Raw genomic sequence first — 10,357 nt, 5'->3', positions numbered from 1 at the left:
AAGAATGTGTTCTTAGAGATGAAATGACCCTATTAGCGCGCATGTACCCGTTCCAGCGCTCGGTTAATACCCTGTTACCTATTCGTTACCTATTCGCTTATAATACATTTATTTATACGTTGCACCTGTTAGAAAAGGATTTTCAATTACGTCCAGGTCTCAGACGGTAACAATGTGTTCTTAGAGATGAAATGACCCCATTAGAGCGCATGTACCCGTTCCAGCGCTCGGTAAATAACCTGTTACCTATTCGTTACCTATTCGCTTTTAATGCGGGGGGTATACGCTGCACCTTGAAATAAATCGTTTTTTAATTGTGTTCAGGTCTCTGGTGCTAAGAATGTGTTCTTAGAGATGAAATTACCCTATTAGCGCGCAAGTACCCGTTCCAGCGCTCGGTTAATACCCTGTAACCTATTCGTTACCTATTCGCTTATAATACATTTTTTTATACGTTGCACCTGTTAGAAAAGGATTTTCAATTATGTCCAGGTCTCAGACGGTAACAATATGTTCTTAAAGATGAAATGACCCCATTAGAGCGCATGTACCCGTTCCAGCGCTCGGTAAATAACCTGTTACCTATTCGTTACTTATTCGCTTTTAATGCGCGGGGTATACGGTGCACCTTGAAATAAATCGTTTTTTAATTGTGTTCAGGTCTCTGGTGGTAGGAATGTGTTCTTAGAGATGAAATGACCCTATTAGCGCGCATGTACCCGTTCCAGCGCTCGGTTAATACCCTGTTACCTATTCGTTACCTATTCGCTTTTAATGCGCGGGGTATACGGTGCACCTTGAAATAAATCGTTTTTTAATTGTGTTCAGGTCTCTGGTGGTAAGAATGTGTTCTTAGAGATGAAATGACCCTATTAGCGCGCATGTACCCGTTCCAGCGCTCGGTTAATACCCTGTTACCTATTCGTTACCTATTCGCTTATAATACATTTATTTATACGTTGCACCTGTTAGAAAAGGATTTTCAATTACGTCCAGGTCTCAGACGGTAACAATGTGTTCTTAGAGATGAAATGACCCCATTAGAGCGCATGTACCCGTTCCAGCGCTCGGTAAATAACCTGTTACCTATTCGTTACCTATTCGCTTTTAATGCGGGGGGTATACGCTGCACCTTGAAATAAATCGTTTTTTAATTGTGTTCAGGTCTCTGGTGCTAAGAATGTGTTCTTAGAGATGAAATTACCCTATTAGCGCGCAAGTACCCGTTCCAGCGCTCGGTTAATACCCTGTTACCTATTCGTTACCTATTCGCTTATAGTACATTTTTTTATACGTTGCACCTGTTAGAAAAGGATTTTCAATTATGTCCAGGTCTCAGACGGTAACAATATGTTCTTAAAGATGAAATGACCCCATTAGAGCGCATGTACCCGTTCCAGCGCTCGGTAAATAACCTGTTACCTATTCGTTACCTATTCGCTTTTAATGCGCGGGGTATACGGTGTACCTTGAAATAAATCGTTTTTTAATTGTGTTCAGGCCTCTGGTGGTAAGAATGTGTTCTTAGAGATGAAATGACCCTATTAGCGCGCATGTACCCGTTCCAGCGCTCGGTTAATACCCTGTTACCTATTCGTTACCTATTCGTTACCTATTCGCTTATAATACATTTTTTTATACGTTGCACCTGTTAGAAAAGGATTTTCAATTATGTCCAGGTCTCAGACGGTAACAATATGTTCTTAAAGATGAAATGACCCCATTAGAGCGCATGTACCCGTTCCAGCGCTCGGTAAATAACTTGTTACCTATTCGTTACTTATTCGCTTTTAATGCACGGGGTATACGGTGCACCTTGAAATAAATCGTTTTTTAATTGTGTTCAGGTCTCTGGTGGTAGGAATGTGTTCTTAGAGATGAAATGACCCTATTAGCGCGCATGTACCCGTTCCAGCGCTCGGTTAATACCCTGTTACCTATTCGTTACCTATTCGTTACCTATTCGCTTTTAATGCGCGGGGTATACGGTGCACCTTGAAATAAATCGTTTTTTAATTGTGTTCAGGTCTCTGGTGGTAGGAATGTGTTCTTAGAGATGAAATGACCCTATTAGCGCACATGTACCCGTTCCAGCGCTCGGTTAATACCCTGTTACCTATTCGTTACCTATTCGCTTATAATACATTTATTTATACGTTGCACCTGTTAGAAAAGGATTTTCAATTACGTCCAGGTCTCAGACGGTAACAAAAGGATTTAAAATCTACAATTTTAAAGCCCGTTATCCATTGGGTACAAACTCGAAGATTTTAATTTGGGCAGGTGGTGGTTAACTGTTGGGTATTTAACATTTGTGTTTATTAGTTTGATCGCAACCTCGCTTTGGTCTTTTCGAAATACGTCGGCAAGATTGCAGCAGACGAAAATTGGACGAGAAAATAATCTTCTTAAAAAAGTTGAAATAACACCTGAAATAGGTTTGATAAAGGGCTATAAGTTTATTTTGATATACGATAAAGACGGATTGATATCGATTTAATCCCGATGTCTTGAAATTTTAGTTAAAAACGACATTTAAAAACATACAAAAATTTAATGTGCAAATGAATGTCGAATTTAAGTAAACGGTCACAGCCAAAAATAAATCAAACCAAGATTGTGTTAGACATTATATTTTTATGCAATTTGAAAATGTGAAGGAATTTAACTGTTATTGCCGTACTTTAGTGATATAAGGGGTTTTCAAATCAACCAAATATTTTCACAATGAAATTTTGAAATAGCTTATTGTCAGCATATAAATTGATGCAGTCGATGACTTAGTTCATCTAAATACAGGACAAAAATGAGCAAAAAGTTGAGTGTTTCGACTCTATTTATTGACAAACTTGTAATGACAAACTTCCGGTTAACGGTGGGCATAAAAACCGGAACCGGCTTTGATAAACTCGTATGTTTCGGATTTGCACAAATGGCAAAACAATCATTTTAGTAAGTAGTAATTGATTCTTAGTTTATATATCCTGAGAATAACACGAAAGAGCAAACTATAGACATATAATCGGAGAGAGATTTGTGAAATACGTATGTTTTTTGGATATTCACTTTTAATATTTTATATATATATATAAGGTAAAGCACATGTATTTGAATGAAGATAACACATACACTTTAAGTTTCAGATCATGTATAGGAGGTCCGGCAGAAAAAGGGTGCCGACAAGCAGGGCAAATAATGGAGGTGCAGCGGCTGCTGCAAAGAAGTCGAAACAGCAACAGGAAGAGGCGACTGCTAATATTGCAGATAGATTACCTAGAACAAGTGGAACACCACCTGTACAGCTCGGCTCAAACACAGTGACAACTAATGTACTACCACACAGTCCAATAATGATCCCAGCAACACTGACAGCAGAAACAATTTACCCTGCTCCAGGTAATACAACATTACACCAACCCCTAATTAACACAGGTTATGCCTTACCCATTGAAACGGTTAAGGCGTCAGATGACATAGCGCGAAACGTATCGCAAAATGTCAAACAAAAAGTAATAAATGGGGAATATGTAGATATGGGCAGTTTGTTAAATAATTCACAAAACATAACAGGAGTGAATCAAACACTTACATTTAATCAGGGACAGATTATATTACAACCTAAGCAACAGGATACAAGAATTAACACAATAGGTATATGGACGGATGCCTTTTTAATATATATCAGTATTTATTGTACTATACATACATCTCAGTTCCAAGAACTGTTGAAGTATATGCAAACTGTCAGGTTAGGGGCTAAACGCTATGCAGGTTTAGGATGGAAATTGTATGATGAACAGTTTAGACTACGTAGATCACAGGAGCCTGCTGGATCCTGGTCTGTCATAGACACTGAGCTATGGTTATTGTATATGCAACCAGCAGGTCCAATTAATGGGCCAGAGTTCAATATTGCACAAAAACCAACAAACAATTTTCTTAAATGCTATGCATATAATTATAATGGGACGTGCACCCAACAATATTGCACATACAAACATGCTTGTTTAAAATGCAGTGGGGTACATCCGGTTATATATTGCACTAATAGCAAAGTGACTAACTCTAATAATCCTCAGTCACCTGGGATTGTTCAGAGATTCAGATCAGCCCGGCCTCAAGCACCACAAAAAACAGCATCTAATTTTCAACCCTTTGCACCTAGGCAAATGCAAAATAACACAAGATTCCGTTCTCCTGGAGCATTTATGGGACAAAGGCAAAACCCCAGTCAAAATTAAATCTTTAAGAGAATTACTGTCAAATTATGAAAACAAAACTGATGCAGCAATGTTATTATTGGGATTTATAGAGGGGTTTAGATTAAACTATACTGGTCCAAGGATCTCGAGTTTTGCAAGCAATCTCATTTCGGCAGAAGTTCACAAAACTGAAACGAATTTAAAATTACAAAAAGAAGTGCATCTTGGTAGAATGTTGGGCCCCTTTTCAAAAATACCAATTTCAACTTTAAGAATATCTCCTATTGGGGTTGTTTCAAAAAATGACGGTGGATGGCGTCTTATAACTCACTTGTCATATCCTCTAAACTGGAGTGTGAATGATTTCATTGATCCAGAAATTTGTAAAGTAAAGTATTCTTCTTTTGATAAAGTGGTTGGGATGATCTCTGAATTAGGAAATAACGTGCTTTGCGCAAAAATGGACATTAGTCAGGCCTTTAGAATTTTATTGGTTCACCCAGCTGATTTTGACCTTCTGGGAATTTTCTTTGATGGGAAATATTATATTAATAAATGTCTGCCTGAAGGCTGTTCTATATCATGTGCCCTCTTTGAAAAATTTGCCACTTTTTTGCATAAAACAGTTGCATTGAAAGCTGGCATTGAGACTTTAGACCACTATTTGGATGACTTTTTCTTTGCTGGTGAAAGTTCAACGGATAATTGTACCATTTTGATGGACACTTTTAATGAAGTATGTAGGCAGCTAGGTGTTCCACTAGCAGAGAATAAAACAGTAGGTCCTACCACATGTATCACATTTTTAGGCCTTGAAATTGACACAGTACTTATGTTGGTTAGAATCCCCCCTGAAAAACTGGATAAACTTAAATTTATGCTTGATCAGGTCTTGTCGAAAAAGAAAATGGCACTGAAGGAACTTGAATCAATTACTGGTTTAATGGCATTTTGTTCAAGGGCCATTATATCAGCCCGTGCTTTTATTCGTCGTTTTTACGATTTGATAGCTTCAGTTAAGAATGGAAAGCCTTATTATACTGTCAGATTGAATTCAGAGGTCAAAGCAGATGCTAGAGTTTGGCTAAATTTTCTAGATCAATTCAATGGTCAGTGTTATTTTCCTGATAGATTTTGGTCGACTAATGAAAGTCTGGAATTATTCACTGATAGTGCAGGTAATGTTTTATTAGGTTGTGGAGCTTATTTTCAAGGTCACTGGGTACAATACCAGTGGCCAAGTAGTTGGGCTGATACTAGCATTTTATTGGATATAACATGTTTGGAGCTTATTCCCATCGTGCTGTCGTTCATGATATGGGGTCGTTCATTTAGAAATAAAAAGATTCTGTTGAGAATAGATAATCAGGCATTAGTAAGCATTGTGAACAAAAGAACATCAAAATCAAAGAGAGTTATGATATTGATAAGACAACTAGTTTTTCTCACTATGAACAATAACATACAATTTAGGGCACAACATATTGAGGGTGAGCATAATGCAATCGCAGATGCTCTTTCTCGATTTCAGGAACAACGTTTTATGGACTTGGTCCCGAATGCAGACAGTTCTCCAGCAGCAATCCCACAAGAATTCCTGTCGATGATTTCAGAACTGAAATGAATCATTTACTTATAAATTCATTAGCACCCAGTACACAGAAAGCATATTTGCATAGCATGGACATATTTGTTAAATTCAGAGAAAATCATGGTTTTTCTGATGTCTGGCCTATTTCGCTTGATGACTTGACATCATTCATTGTTTATATGTTTAGAAAGAAATTGTCCCACTCAACAGTATCTGGCTATATTTCAGGCTTAAGTTACTTTAATAAAATCAACAATTTAGAAGACAATACACAGAAATTTGTTGTCAGAAAATTGATTGAAGGAATAAAAAGGTTGGGGGGCCCAAATCAAAAGGACACTAGATTACCCATAACGAGAGATATATTGGAAAAATTATTGAGGTCACTGGCGGTGATTTGCAAAAACGGGTATGAGACAAAACTGTTTATGGCTTCATTTTCGCTAGCCTTTCATGGTTTTATGAGAGTAGGTGAAATAACAGTTGATTGTAAAAATAAGCAGATGCATACTGTAAAATTTGAAAATATAAAGCTTTGTGATGCAAGATTAGAGGTTTTATTGACGTCATCTAAAACTGATCAGTTTGGTTCTGGAACAACAATCGTTATTTCTAAGCAGAAAAACAAAAATGTATGTCCAGTACAAATAATGGCTAATTTTATTAAAGTTCGCCCACCTTATCTGGGACCTTTATTTTGTCATTTTGATGGATCCCCCCTTACAAGATACCAGTTTTCAGCATTATTAAAAAGGTCTCTGTCAGTAATTGGTATAGAAAACAATGGATTTAAGTCCCATTCCTTTAGAATTGGCATGGCAACTACATGTGCATTAGAAGGTATTTCTGATGAACAAATTAAAGAAATGGGACGTTGGAAGTCACAGGCCTTTTTGCGTTACATTAGGATTTAAATGCCTGAACATCATATATGTACATTTATTTGTGTAAATATGTTTCTATATTTGCTTATTTTGTAATGCAGTCTTGAGCTGGCATTTAAATAATATTGTATTATGTAAATAAATGGTATGTCCTGCATCAATATAAGCAAGTAATAATTGCTTTCTAAGAATTGCAGGACATGCTACAGTTTGGATCGTTGGATCCTCGATTATTAAGCATGCCTTTGGGGAAGCCAGAAGAAGACCGGGAGGGGTAAACTTGGGGCTGCAGAGGATGGGAGTAAATATTTGGTGGCAGGGAAAATGTGGAGGTAAAGTGCTGGACATGAAACAACAAATAAGAACCATGTTAAAATATGAAGATCCGCCAACTATATTAGTTTTACATATTGGAGGCAATGATATAGGGGAAAAAAGTTCAAAAACTCTTTGTGAACTAATAAGGAAACAGTTCAGTTGGATGCGTCAACTGATGTTGGACACAGTTTTTGTCTGGTCTCAAATTATTCCGAGATCAAGTTGGCGTTACTCTGACAATATTAATGCCATGGAAAAATGTAGAATGAGGGTTAATACCTCTATAGCATCATTTTTAACCAAAACAGATGGTTGTTACCTCCGTTACCCTGATATAAAGGCTAATGAATTATTCTTAATGAAAGATGGAGTGCATTTGACGTCTTTGGGAAATAACATTTTTTTGAATACCCTCCAGGGAGGATTAGAAATGATCATCAGGAATCTTGGCATTAATTTAACCTTCCCCGACTGTAAATAGATACAACTGTTATGTTAACATTTCATATCTGACGTTTCAAGTAAGTTACTAGGAAGTAACTTGAAAGTTAATATATTAAATTGTATTTGGCACAGCTTCGCGCAGCTACACCCCCTCTTTTCAGTGGCGGTTGTCCAATCAGATCAAGTTGTTACCCTGATCTTATCGGACAATTTGGCACATTTCGCTGCGCTGGATTTAACATTCATATATTCAGTGAACAGTAATGATAGCCTCTGATTACCAGGGCTCATCAGTCAACTTCTCGTACCAGACATATTACTTAAATATATTTATATTAGTGGTTTGCCATAATTTGCGGTAGCCACATTATAATTTACATATATATTAAATACAGACATTGATAAATATATTTCAGAGCAAGATTGCCAATTTAAATACATATTATATATCATATATGTTATATTTTATTCAAGATAAAGCTGTGGCCAAATACTGCCAAAACCTTATTATCTATTTGTTATGTTTTGGGCCTCGAGGATAAAAGGATTTAAAATCTACAATTTTAAAGCCCGTTATCCATTGGGTACAAACTCGAAGATTTTAATTTGGGCAGGTGGTGGTTCACTGTTGGGTATTTAACATTTGTGTTTATTAGTTTGATCGCAACCTCGCTTTGGTCTTTTCGAAATACGTCGGCAAGATTGCAGCAGACGAAAATTGGACGAGAAAATAATCTTCTTAAAAAACCCACCACCCTCCCAATGTAAATTAATTTTGTGTTACATGTGTATTTGTTCTGAATGGTTGTAAGAAACCAGATACTGCTTTTAAGTTTATATTTCAGCTTAATTCTGCTAATGGTACTGAGATGGGAGAGTAGGAGACAACTAGTGAACACAATGTAGATGTAAAAGTGGACATTGGCAGAGCACATTTGGCACATTTCGCTGCGCTGGATTTAACATTCATATATTCAGTGAACAGTAATGATAGCCTCTGATTACCAGGGCTCATCAGTCAACTTCTCGTACCAGACATATTACTTAAATATATTTATATTAGTGGTTTGCCATAATTTGCGGTAGCCACATTATAATTTACATATATATTAAATACAGACATTGATAAATATATTTCAGAGCAAGATTGCCAATTTAAATACATATTATATATCATATATGTTATATTTTATTCAAGATAAAGCTGTGGCCAAATACTGCCAAAACCTTATTATCTATTTGTTATGTTTTGGGCCTCGAGGATAATGTGTTCTTAGAGATGAAATGACCCCATTAGAGCGCATGTACCCGTTCCAGCGCTCGGTAAATAACCTGTTACCTATTCGTTACCTATTCGCTTTTAATGCGGGGGGTATACGCTGCACCTTGAAATAAATCGTTTTTTAATTGTGTTCAGGTCTCTGGTGCTAAGAATGTGTTCTTAGAGATGAAATTACCCTATTAGCGCGCAAGTACCCGTTCCAGCGCTCGGTTAATACCCTGTTACCTATTCGTTACCTATTCGCTTATAGTACATTTTTTTATACGTTGCACCTGTTAGAAAAGGATTTTCAATTATGTCCAGGTCTCAGACGGTAACAATATGTTCTTAAAGATGAAATGACCCCATTAGAGCGCATGTACCCGTTCCAGCGCTCGGTAAATAACCTGTTACCTATTCGTTACCTATTCGCTTTTAATGCGCGGGGTATACGGTGTACCTTGAAATAAATCGTTTTTTAATTGTGTTCAGGCCTCTGGTGGTAAGAATGTGTTCTTAGAGATGAAATGACCCTATTAGCGCGCATGTACCCGTTCCAGCGCTCGGTTAATACCCTGTTACCTATTCGTTACCTATTCGTTACCTATTCGCTTATAATACATTTTTTTATACGTTGCACCTGTTAGAAAAGGATTTTCAATTATGTCCAGGTCTCAGACGGTAACAATATGTTCTTAAAGATGAAATGACCCCATTAGAGCGCATGTACCCGTTCCAGCGCTCGGTAAATAACCTGTTACCTATTCGTTACTTATTCGCTTTTAATGCACGGGGTATACGGTGCACCTTGAAATAAATCGTTTTTTAATTGTGTTCAGGTCTCTGGTGGTAGGAATGTGTTCTTAGAGATGAAATGACCCTATTAGCGCGCATGTACCCGTTCCAGCGCTCGGTTAATACCCTGTTACCTATTCGTTACCTATTCGTTACCTATTCGCTTTTAATGCGCGGGGTATACGGTGCACCTTGAAATAAATCGTTTTTTAATTGTGTTCAGGTCTCTGGTGGTAGGAATGTGTTCTTAGAGATGAAATGACCCTATTAGCGCACATGTACCCGTTCCAGCGCTCGGTTAATACCCTGTTACCTATTCGTTACCTATTCGCTTATAATACATTTTTTTATACGTTGCACCTGTTAGAAAAGGATTTTCAATTATGTCCAGGTCTCAGACGGTAACAATATGTTCTTAAAGATGAAATGACCCCATTAGAGCGCATGTACCCGTTCCAGCGCTCGGTAAATAACCTGTTACATATTCGTTACTTATTCGCTTTTAATGCGCGGGGTATACGGTGCACCTTGAAATAAATCGTTTTTTAATTGTGTTCAGGTCTCTGGTGGTAGGAATGTGTTCTTAGAGATGAAATGACCCTATTAGCGCACATGTACCCGTTCCAGCGCTCGGTTAATACCCTGTTACCTATTCGTTACCTATTCGCTTATAATACATTTTCTTATACGTTTCACCTGTTAGAAAAGGATTTTCAATTATGTCCATGTCTCAGGTGGTAACAATGTGTTCTTAGAGATGAAATAACCCTATTAGCGCTCATGTACCCGTTCCAGTGCTCGGTAAATAATCTTGTTACCTATTCGTTACCTATTCGCTTTTAATGCGCGGGGTATACGCTGC

General features: G+C 37.4%; 1 long non-coding RNA gene across 1 annotated transcript; it reads left to right on the top strand.

The window, feature by feature from the left end:
- Positions 1-2,299: 2,299 nt before the first annotated feature.
- LOC143079787 (uncharacterized) lies at positions 2,300-8,670 on the top strand. The gene is made up of 2 exons (XR_012979482.1): positions 2,300-2,438; positions 3,138-8,670. It is a non-coding gene; the product is annotated as an uncharacterized LOC143079787 (long non-coding RNA).
- The last annotated feature ends 1,687 nt before the right edge of the window (positions 8,671-10,357 follow it).

Source organism: Mytilus galloprovincialis, chromosome 6, assembly GCF_965363235.1.
Source record: "Mytilus galloprovincialis chromosome 6, xbMytGall1.hap1.1, whole genome shotgun sequence".
NCBI classification, from domain to species: Eukaryota; Metazoa; Mollusca; class Bivalvia; order Mytilida; family Mytilidae; genus Mytilus; species Mytilus galloprovincialis.
This window is presented reverse-complemented; position numbering and strand designations above follow the sequence as displayed.